The sequence below is a fragment of the Triturus cristatus genome, chromosome 4_1 (assembly GCF_964204655.1).
Source record: "Triturus cristatus chromosome 4_1, aTriCri1.1, whole genome shotgun sequence".
Classification (NCBI taxonomy): Eukaryota; Metazoa; Chordata; class Amphibia; order Caudata; family Salamandridae; genus Triturus; species Triturus cristatus.
In genome coordinates this window covers 846,173,607-846,186,156 of record NC_140585.1, presented here as the reverse complement: position 1 = coordinate 846,186,156, position 12,550 = coordinate 846,173,607, and the positions used below count along the sequence as shown (strand labels likewise).

Here is a 12,550-nt window from a genome sequence, read left to right as displayed (position 1 = left end):
ACCATGTACCAGCCAGAAGACACCATAAGGAGGGACCACCATGTTCGCATCCAGAAGACACCATAAGGAGTGACCACCATGTACCAGCCAGAAGACACCATAAGGAGGGACCACCATGTTCACAGCCAGAAGACACCATAAGGAGGGACCACCATGTTCGCAGACAGAAAACACTATAAGGAGGGGCCAGCATGTTCGCAGCCAGAAGACACCATAAGGAGTGACCACCATGTTCACAGCCAGAAGACACCATGAGGAGGGACAACCATGTTCGCAGCCAGAAGACACCATAAGAAGTGACCACCATGTACCAGCCAGAAGACACCATAAGGAGGGACCACCATGTTCGCATCCAGAAGACACCATAAGGAGTGACCACCATGTACCAGCCAGAAGACACCATAAGGAGGGACCACCATGCTCGCAGCCAGAAGACACCATAAGGAGTGACCACCATGTACCAGCCAGAAGACACCATAAGGAGGGACCACCATGTTCACAGCCAGAAGACACCATAAGGAGGGGCCAGCATGTTCACAGCCAGAAGACACCATAAGGAGGGGCCAGCATGTTCGCAACCAGAAGGCACCATAAGGAGGGACCAGCATGTTCGCAGCCAGAAGACACCATAAGGAGGGATCACCATGTTCGCAGACAGAAAACACTATAAGGAGGGGCCAGCATGTTCGCAGCCAGAAGACACCATAAGGAGTGACCACCATGTTCACAGCCAGAAGACACCATAAGGAGGGACCACCATGTTCGCAGCCAGAAGACACCATAAGGAGTGACCACCATGTACCAGCCAGAAGACACCATAAGGAGGGACCACCATGTTCGCATCCAGAAGACACCATAAGGAGTGACCACCATGTACCAGCCAGAAGACACCATAAGGAGGGACCACCATGTTCACAGCCAGAAGACACCATAAGGAGGGACCACCATGTTCGCAGACAGAAAACACTATAAGGAGGGGCCAGCATGTTCGCAGCCAGAAGACACCATAAGGAGTGACCACCATGTTCACAGCCAGAAGACACCATAAGGAGGGACCACCATGTTCGCAGCCAGAAGACACCATAAGGAGTGACCACCATGTACCAGCCAGAAGACACCATAAAGGGACCACCATGCTCGCAGCCAGCAGACACCATAAGGAGGGGCCAGCATGTTCGCAGCCAGAAGACACCATAAGGAGGGGCCAGCATGTTCGCAGCCAGAAGACACCATAAGGAGGGATCACCATGTTCGCAGCCAGAAGACATCATAAGGAGGGGCCAGCATGTCCGCAGCAAGAAGACACCATAAGGAGGGATCACCATGTTCGCAGCCAGAAGAAATCATAAGGAGGGATCACCATGTTCGCAGCCAGAAGACACCATAAGGAGGGACCACCATGTTCACAGCCAGAAGACACCATAAGGAGTGACCACCATGTTCACAGCCAGAAGACACCATAAGGAGGGGCCAGCATGTTCGCAGCCAGAAGACACCATAAGGAGGGGCCAGCATGTTCGCAGCCAGAAGACACCATAAGGAGGGATCACCATGATCGCAGCCAGAAGACATCATAAGGAGTGACCACCATGATCACAGCCAGAAGACACCATAAGGAGGGACCACCATGTTCACAGCCAGAAGACACCATAAGGAGGGGCCAGCATGTTCGCAACCAGAAGGCACCATAAGGAGGGACCAGCATGTTCGCAGCCAGAAGACACCATAAGGAGGGATCACCATGTTCGCTGCCAGAAGACACCATAAGGAGTGACCACCATGTACCAGCCAGAAGACACCATAAGGAGGGACCACCATGTTCACATCCAGAAGACACCATAAGGAGTGACCACCATGTACCAGCCAGAAGACACCATAAGGAGGGACCACCATGTTCACAGCCAGAAGACACCATAAGGAGGGACCACCATGTTCGCAGACAGAAAACACCATAAGGAGGGGCCAGCATGTTCGCAGCCAGAAGACACCATAAGGAGTGACCACCATGTTCACAGCCAGAAGACACCATAAGGAGGGACCACCATGTTCGCAGCCAGAAGACACCATAAGGCGTGACCACCATGCTCGCAGCCAGAAGACACCATAAGGAGGGGCCAGCATGTTCGCAGCCAGAAGACACCATAAGGAGGGGCCAGCATGTTCGCAGCCAGAAGACACCATAAGGAGGGGCCAGCATGTTCGCAGCCAGAAGACACCATAAGGAGGGATCACCATGTTCGCAGCCAGAAGACACCATAAGGAGGGACCACCATGTTCACAGCCAGAAGACACCATAAGGAGTGACCACCATGTTCACAGCCAGAAGACACCATAAGGAGGGACCACCATGTTCGCAGCCAGAATACACCATAAGGCGTGACCACCATGTACCAGCCAGAAGACAGCATAAGGAGGGACCACCATGTTCGCATCCAGAAGACACCATAAGGAGTGACCACCATGTACCAGCCGGAAGACACCATAAGGAGTGACCACCATGTACCAGCCAGAAGACACCATAAGGAGGGAGCACCATGTTCGCAGCCAAAAGACAGCATAAGGAGGGGCCAGCATGTTCGCAGCTAGAAGACACCATAAGAAGGGATCACCATGTTCGCAGCCAGAAGACACCATAAGGAGGGACCACCATGTTCGCAGCCAGAAGACACCATAAGGCGTGACCACCATGCTCGCAGCCAGAAGACACCATAAGGAGGGGCCAGCATGTTCGCAGCCAGAAGACACCATAAGGAGGGGCCAGCATGTTCGCAGCCAGAAGACACCATAAGGAGGGGCCAGCATGTTCGCAGCCAGAAGACACCATAAGGAGGGATCACCATGTTCGCAGCCAGAAGACACCATAAGGAGGGACCACCATGTTCACAGCCAGAAGCCACCATAAGGAGTGACCACCATGTTCACAGCCAGAAGACACCATAAGGCGTGACCACCATGTACCAGCCAGAAGACAGCATAAGGAGGGACCACCATGTTCGCATCCAGAAGACACCATAAGGAGTGACCACCATGTACCAGCCGGAAGACACCATAAGGAGTGACCACCATGTACCAGCCAGAAGACACCATAAGGAGGGAGCACCATGTTCGCAGCCAAAAGACAGCATAAGGAGGGGCCAGCATGTTCGCAGCTAGAAGACACCATAAGAAGGGATCACCATGTTCACAGCCAGAAGACACCATAAGGAGGGACCACCATGTTCGCAGCCAGAAGACACCATAAGGAGGGGCCAACATGCTCATATTGATGTTAGTTCTTCCCAGGGTTAATAAGATAGAGGGCTGCAGCTCACAGCTGTCTGCCCCCTGACCCTTGAGGAGGCCTATAACCACCAGACAGCAGGCTAAGAAGACTGACCAGGGGTGTACAGCTCAGGCTGGTGGCTTCAACAGTACAGGAATGGTGAAGACTGAGATGAATGCAGGCGCAAATGGCTGCTTCACGCTCTGTGCCACCCAGAGGGACCCCGGAAGAGTCACAGCTGTTCTCAGATTGCAGTGAAAGATGTTTTATTACACACAGCCCTGAGAAAACTGCTTCTTGTGTCATGCAGGCTAGGTATCAGAGAGAGAGAGAGAGAGAGAGAGAGCGAGAGAGAGAGAGAGAGAGAGAGAGAGAGAGAGAGGGTGTGTGTGTGCATGTGTGTGCACGTGCAGGCACGTACTCATGCCCCAAATGCCTCTGGGGGGTGAAACATCCCAGGTCAGGGATTGGTTTGTGTCATAATTGTTCAGTTAGGTATTTTCTGGGTTAGGCAGCATGAATCTGTGTGGATACCTTACTTGGTCTGAGTTGCTCTAATGTTGTGGAAATATTAAACTTCCTACAAGTTCACTCTGTGCTGCAAAATGTAGCCTGATATAAAGCGTCTTCCCACCAGAATAAAGAGAAAGAAGCTGCATGAGACACTGTCCTGTCTCGTGCAAGAGAGATGTGTCTACCTGGGTAGATTTGTATGCCGGTGGTAAAGTGGGTCCAAAAACCAGGCTATACCTATAATAGCACCTCTGTGAAAGGGGACGGTCTGTGCACACAGCGATTAGATTCAAATGAGTATAGCACTTTTTACTTGTGTCTTAATAAACAGAGATTGCTAATTGATATTTTTTAATCTTGTTTTGTTGGGTTGAGCCACCACTATCCTGTGTACAGTAGGAGTTCTACCGTTGAGTGCTTACACAAATGTACTTAGGCCCAGCGAGTATATTCTTCTGGGTCCCTGCTTGCAGTATAAGTGCAGACAGCAACAGTAACCTAGGGCAGAAGCACAGACCTATCTTTGTTCCACTACTGTTTGTGGCTATTGGTTGTATTGTATGTTTATTCAATAGCAATGCTATAGGAGAACGAACATGGACATGTAAAAGACCACGAAAGATGCCTTTTATTATCCACAGAAGGTAAGGTTCCCTTTACATTTATGTTGTCATCAATTGTATATTAGCTTGTGTGACAGATGAAACAGAAAAAAACGACAACAGGGCATTGTCTTTGTTTCCTCTAAAGATTTGTTTTTCCTTTATTATTTATATGTACCACAGCTGCGAAAATATTTAATTCGAGATCGGAATGGGTGACCACGTCTCAGGAAGGAAGGGCATTTAAGATGGAAAGCAGTCAAAAACACTTGGCATCTGATTTAAGGGTTTCACGTAAAACTGACGCACGACTATCCGTTGCCATCTGGAAGCAGCCGAGTCCATTACGGACCATGGGAAGTACTGTGACCACCTCTCTCCAAGTCATTACAGGCACTGTTCCCAGTCTTGGACTTCTGCATCGTAACCCAATGTACTGTGGCTGTTATTGTCTTGCTTTGCTGCCACTGAACTAACCAGCCTGCCTGAATTCTATGACTTGTTGGTGAAATGTTCAGAACTGAAGACAGTGTCCATAATGACCTGTATTAGAAGCATCACCTAAAGGATAGTATTAAACTTGGTTGTTGGTCCTCACTTCACACTAACTAAGGAGGGGCCAGACAAGTGCATCCATGCATCCTCAACATGTGCTCGACCATGGTGGCCAGTTGTGTGATAGAGATATACACATGGATAGAGAATGTGATAGTACCTATAGTAGCACAATCTCTCACCTGGGAATTCTTGTTGAATTTTAAAGTATTTGTGGTGTCTTTTCTATGCATTTCCACCTGGGGTGAATTACACTTTCAAAACACTGTACATTAGCCATGATATTGTGTCCAAATGGCTGATGCTCTATTCAAAATTCCTTCAATAATTTCATTATGCTGCACATCTCCTTGTGGTCAACAGCATCACCCAGGCTCTATAATGCAGAGCTTGGATTTCTGATGGAAGTGTGAGAAGCTAGGATGTTGGCGTCTTTCAATACACAACAACAAATGGAGACAAAGTCACACACAAATACATCTAGGCCCAGGTTTACTAAGGACTTGTGTTGTCCTTGCATGATTCAAGATATCGCAAGGCAATGCAAGTCTTTATCTGAGATTTACAACAACACTTCATCAGTTTAGATTTAGTAAATAGATAGAAATGCAACTCAGCGAATAGCACTGCCTTGTGTTACTTTGTGTCAGGGAGGCATTCCATGTGTGGATCATGGGCATTCCCATGCATCCACCCATGAATTTTTATGCAATCCCTGATTTACTAAGGTCAGTAAACATGGGATTGTGCCAAAATGGTGCACCGTCCAAACTCAGGCATAGTGAGGAGAGAAATATTTATTTCTCCTTGTTACTTCCTTTTTCTATGTGTGATGTATTATCCGCATCACACATAAAAAAGGAAAATGCCTTTAATGATTGTTTAGTGCAGGAGGGTACCCCTCCCTGCACAAAAACAATCCTGTTCATAATGCAGGTACCCTTACAGCTAGGCACAAGGCTGCCGGCATAGGCGCTTGGCAGCCTCAAGTGTGCCAGGGCACTGAAGGAGCAGAAGTACACCATATCTTAGTAGATATGGCACATGTCTGCTTTCTACATTTCACGCAATGCAGCGCCAGGCTGCTCTAGGATAGTCTAAAAACAGGCAAGCTATCCAGAGTCAGACTAAAACACAAAATATGCCCCGGCACCAAAATAAAAGTGGCCTCCGTTAGCAACTCGAACAACTAATAGCGGCCCACATTGTGCGGATTGGGCCTGTATGAATGCATGTGCCATTGTCAGTGCTGCACACTCTGACCTGTCAGACCAGCCTTTCTGGCATTGCCAGATTGCCTTGTAGGTCAGACCGGCCCTCCAGGCCCCCTCTCTAGAGAACTCTACACTGGTTTTCTGTTGGTTTAATTTTGAGAATTTTTATTTTACATGGTGGTCAGGGCCGGACTAAGAGCCAAAGGTAGCCCTGGCAAATGTTGTCGGACCAGCCCGCTCACTGCATAGTCAGTTTCAGGCAGCTCGGTTTGGCTGCCCTGAGGCTTGTATTTTCATTGCACTGCACTGCTTGAATGACTGTGTCCTGTCCAAGTCTATAGTGAGAGCAGCCCCGAAAGGTGAGAATGAACCCTCTGGCCTCCAGCCTACTGGGGAAACGCCTGATGCCCAGTTTGGCCAGTCCGGCTCTGTAGGTGGTGTATAATTGTGGTGCTCCCCAGATCATCAAAGATTGTCTAAAATCCTGCCTAGTCCCTAGAGTGCCTGCTGCACGCCCCAATGTTTCAGCTGTTTTATATTATTTCACAATCCACGATCGGACTACATCCCTGTCATCTACAGAGCCAATCTGACGCGCCCAGCTACGTTTACTACGTTTGAACCAATTGCTTAGAAAAGAGCTACACAAAGCAGCGCTGGCTTTAGCAATATTTCTATTGAGTGACTCTTTGGAACTCAATGGCATAGTTAGCTCTGTGTAGCGGCGTCGCTTCAGGGGGGGTGCTTGGGGTATTACCCCACCTTACCTTTACAAATGCATTCTGTGGTAAACAGTTGGGTACAGAAGCCTTCTGTAGGATACTGAGCTCAGACTGACACTAACGGAGCTGCCAGTGCTCTAGATCTGTGCACACAAAGCTGAGCATGCACAGATTGTTCTCCTGTATAGGTTTGCGTCAGTCCATGAACAGAGCTGACACCACAACACTGAGTGTAAGAACCCTGCACGGATAAGGAAGAAACAAAGTGAAAGCACATTTGCGGTGGTGGATAATGTGACCACTTCAGATGCACAGCAAAAAGGCAGAAAAAAATACTGAGGCAGACTCTTTTGCTGGTTGCCTATGATGTAACAGGGCTAAACACCATCACTCGCAATGCTAGACGCCCAATAAGCTCAGCAAAAAAAGACGATGCTAACAAAAAGTCACTGGCTGATGAGGGCTGACACACAGCCCCATTCTATGTGTGTTGCTGTCTGGGTTGACTCACTACATGAATAAAGGAACTGACCAATGGCTGACAGGGCTGACACACAGCTCCTTCCACTATGTTTTAAAACTGTGCCTATGGTGTATTTATTTTGAGAAAACAATAGGCTGTTAAGACAGCTAAAACTCTCTCTAGTCCAGATCAGAAAATAGAGAACTTCTCTTTGACATCTCCATAGGTAGCACTGTTCACAAGAAAGAAATGGACACAGTCATGTATCTCCAGTGGCAATTCCATATATAAAGTATAAACAACAGGACAACATGTCTCCAGCAGGAAGAATTAGCATGTCATCATGGGTGTCAATTAGAAGTGAGTGTTAGCAGCTGCTACCCTTGGCTTTCTCTTTCAATCCCTTCATAATGCCCTTGCTGTCCCTGGTTTCAAAGTGTATTAACACAAGAGGGAGGTGGAGCAGAGAGGGCTTTAACAATCCTTTTACTTGTTCTACTTTTTACTCCTCGGCCTTCCCCTAAACCCTAAGACACAAATAGGAGGGTGAATGTGGGCTAATGGTGGGACAAGTGGTCGGGCTCTGAGATATCATTGGAGTCAAAGAGATGGCATCATCCTGAAGCCTTGATTTTCTGATCCTTTTGAAGATCTTCAATAATCATGGAAATCTACTCAATATATGAATCCTTCTGAGTAAGCTTGGACACGCTCATTACCAACTTCAATGTTGCTGCATCAGAACAGTTTAGGCATGGGAAGGAAAAATTACTGACATCCAAAGTCATTGATAAGGTTGGTCATTGCATTGTGTGACTGTGACCGTGGTCGTGGGAGCTTAGAACATGTAACCTAGTTGAATTTTTTAGAGATCTGTGCCTCCAGTCCAGGCCCTCTTCACCTTTGGAACAACCACCAGTGTGGTGTTTTTTCTCATGCGTTAACCGTTTGCCAAACGTGCACCTTGCTCGTAAGCACCCACTTGGCAAAATATTTTGTTTTTCATGAATAAACTCTTAACGAGTGAGGCCTTGGCATGCAGGAAGATTTCTCCCTGTTCCTGGGTGCCACACAATGATCTCCCTGCCTAGGACTGCAATGCTATGTAGGTCCCAAGGCAAAGAAAACTAGAGAGAGTGGCCCCACCATATCTAGGATGGTGCGACCATCACTATGACCTTGAGGGTCAGTGACGGCGGACTGCCAGGCTAAAGGCTTCCATCAGCAGAGCCAGTTGAGCTGCTAGCGGTGGAAACCCTTCACTTTATTCACCTTTTAATGAATTGGGAAATTATGAGTTTGGGTGGGCGGGATCACAAAGATTTTTACACCAAGGTTTCCCTTTGCCAAACTCTGATTGAAGCCCGTAGATCCTTTACAGTGTTTTTGGAATATAACTGATTTGTAAATACATAATAAACAGAGTTTTTGCATGTACACCACAAGTCTAGGCTATAACTCATTTGCAAACACTACAAATGACTCAAAGTAGGACTTATTTGAATTGAAGGTTCAATATTTTCACAATTAGTCTCGAAAGAATCCCGGTTTGAGTTTGCCTTCAACTTTTTAAAGTTTTCCTGACCCATCTGAAATACTTTTCAAAACACTGAAAGATATCAAATATGGGGGAGAGGATGTGGTCCGTCGGCTAGACTGCCGACTTTGGTGCTGGAAACCAGGGTTCGAGCCTCGGAGTCGCGTTCACATCCTGTGATTCTGGGCAAATCACTTAATCTCCCAGTGCCTGAATGTATAACGTAACCGGTGCTCATGTAAAGCGCTCCAATACCTTTGGGTCAAGTTCGCGCTATATAAAATCTGCCAATTTTTTTTTAATAAATGGCTGCAAAAGTAAAACATTTCAGGCAAGGTGGGAGAAATAGTGACATTTTCCACCTTGAAGAAGTTGCGACCTTTTCTATAGAATCGTTGAGAAGGTTCCAGGAAACAAACTTTGCATACCACTAATTAATATTTGATGCACAACCTGATGTATTCATTTTCAGTGGGCTGGCAAAAGATAGTTTTTTTGTCAATAAGCCATTTATTCAGGGGCGGCTGGTGACATTTGAAAATGGCGGGGCGTGAAAGTGCTGGAGGAGTGCCCCGTCGGTGTCGAGCGAGCAAGCAAAGTAGCAAAGAAAGAAATACTGGGGATAATGGTCCCGAAGAATGAACTACTGCTCTAGCGCGGAAGGAGGGGGGCGGCAGCTGCCAGCAGCGGGAGAACTGAATACAATTAAAACAAAAACTTACCTGACGGCGTCATGCTGACTGACAAGCATTGTCAGTTCTCCCCACCCTCGGCGTCTCTGAACTTAAGTAAACTAAGTTCAGAGACACCGAGGAGGGAGCTGCGGGTGCGGGCGGGGGCGGGGGGGGGGCAATGCCCCAATGGACGCACCGCGCCTGCATTTATTACAAGCCAGAGATGTGCTTGTCCGGCCCACTCGAACACAATTCCTTCGCAGCTTAACTAGAAAGTGTAGCCTTAGATAACTAACATAAATCTAACATAGATAATATTGTGGAATATTGAATGCTTGTGACTGGATGCTTCTAACATGCTGATTAAAACACGATTTTAATACCTTTTAGCTGAAACAAACCCTATATTCTAATTAATACGGAAAGTGAGTGAATTAATAAGTGATATAGTGAGTGAGTTAGACAGTGAATACAACCACTTAATATAGTAAACATCACAGACAAGACTGCTTCGAGAATCCCAGTATTTCAGGGGTCTCATTGAGACAAAATTCCCTGGATCCCAAAGAAAAGTGTGACCTTTGAAAAGAAAATAAAAATTAACGTGTGATTGTTTATAACCCCTTCCTCTGATTTGTACTTCCAGGGGTGAATAGTGAATACTAGATACACCCCAAACATTGTCCATCGCACATCATTAACCAATTGGTCTAAAACCCTCTAGTGCTGGATTGCATTTGGTAGTATTTGTTTTGTGGCAAAGCTATATGTCAGCCCCACATACATGTAAGCAAGAAGGCCTTCAAATGAGTGTCCCGTCTGACAGCATCCTTCCCAGCCAATGGTCTTTCTCTCAGCCCATCCCAAATGTGGGTCCGTGTTTATACCACTCCTTGTATGATATTACAATAGAGGTGCTTGTCCTCTCGGAATTCACTCAGAACTCTTTGTTTGCAACAGCAAGCCAAAAACAATGCTTTGATTGAAGCATTGGGAAGCCTGGGAGCAGCAGTTCTTTGTTACTTTTTAGCTTCCCCAGCACAGAGCAGGGAAAGCTGAACCTGAATAAACCTTTGCAGCTGCAGCTGTTATAAACATTCAGCAGGGAATTGAATGCCCCCATTTCCAGCTGAAGCAACATGAACAAAGGACATGTCGCAAAATCACCAGCATTAATAAAGCAAGACTGATATTAATCTCAAGGCCTGATTTCCGGTTCAGGATACATATGCCAAGTGAGCCATACATTCAATATTATTAGATGAACGATTATAGTCTATCTCAGCATGCAATAAGGCCTATAATGCAAGCTAACATTATCAATCACATAGAAAGTGTGCCTACACATGACATAACCACCTTGTGGAGCCGGACGCCATGTACCTGCATGGGGGCGAAACCTCTGAGTCAAAATTTAGACCCAAATTAGAGACACTATAATGTCATGGAACTGCCTGTCCATGTCCAAGGAGAGTTCCACATAAATCTCCATGCATGGAAAGGTCTATCTCATGTGCGTTCTGTGCTTCATTCACATTGTCTATTTGACGTCAATTAGATTCAGAACCCCTCGGTGAAAAACATCCCTGTAATTCACTGTTACCCATCTATAATTCTATATAATAAGCATGCCAAAAAAGGTAAAATAATAATTCCTGGTGCAACTGCCTATGCGTAGCTGTCTTTTTTATTTTATTGTGCTGAAAGAATAATTTTTCCATGTTTAAATTTGGTTACATAATCTTCTGGGCAGTTTTTTTTCTCCCATCTCTATGGGTGTGTTCGAAATTCTGAAAACCTTTTGCATTCAATTCGTTGTTGGTCCAATAAACAGAATTACAATATTTTATGTTTATTTATTTATTTTATTTTTTAAATAAACATGATGATGAATTTTGCAAAATGAAATGTACACTGAGTGAAATGACAAAATACTAACAAATCTTTAGTCTACATAGAATCACCATCACCAATCAGCTTGTGTATATTTGTTGTCATCAAAGGATTGGCAAAGGATGAGCAGGTCTTAATTCACCCTCTTGGGTGTCATGATCCCTGGCCTAAATAATTATCTCTGAAAAGAAAAAACAAGTCGGGCTCCAAAACTCACACGATTATATAAAAGCATTGATCTAAAATCACAAATTGATTGTGTTTATAACTGAGAACATCAAAGAAGCAATTTTTGTACATTGATTTACAGAATCAATACATCAAAGACCTCTGCTCAGAAGTGTAAGTGGGAGAAGGAGGTCTTTGAAGTCCGGCCACTTCTGCATACTCACTGAAGTGGAATAGTTTGAGTTTGTCCCAGGAATAGAGTGACTTCCCTATTCAGCATTAGCGTGCACCGAGATCAATGTAATGTATTGGCAATCGCATGGTTTGTATGCGTCAGGCAGTTATCAGGTGTTACCTGATAGGTATGCTCTGTGAGTCCGGTCTCAAGAATGGGGTGGCTTGTGGTCCTGTGCCCCGAAAGGCCTGTTCCTGTGTTTTTACTGCCAGGGTAAAACATAACACACGTTTCCTGGTAAATGCATATGGTCAGTGAGCTTGTAAAGGTGTTGATTTCGGGGGCTGTGCACATACTACAGAAAGCCTTTAAAGTTACCCTTTCCAACATGGAACCAGGGGAGTTTTCCATGGGAAGGTTTGAGCTTCCCCTTACCATGGTACAATCTGGCACACTTGTTTTGAAATCATTTTTGCAAAAGAGTTTAAAACATTAGTGATGGCCACTGTAAACTGATGTAAGAGACCAGTCGGGTTAGTGTCAAGATCAGACGTGCGGGATGGAGGAGGAAGCCTATTGGGTTATTGATATGAAAGAATCATTATAGGGTAAATGTATGATCAGTCTTCATCCAACCTGTCCACTTACTATCAGTGAGAAGAGAAACCCAAACTCACTAGCTTAAACCACATACTTTCTGTATAGACATATTGTCATAAAATCAACATTTGGCGGTGCTTAGAACTAAGAAGCTCCATGAAGATATGTGTTT

The 12,550-nt window shown here is 45.9% G+C and overlaps 1 protein-coding gene across 1 annotated transcript in view; it reads right to left on the bottom strand.

The window, feature by feature from the left end:
- ITIH5 (inter-alpha-trypsin inhibitor heavy chain 5) overlaps positions 1–12,550 on the bottom strand; it is a 296,926-nt gene that overhangs the window by 205,229 nt on the left and 79,147 nt on the right. The window lies entirely within an intron of this gene.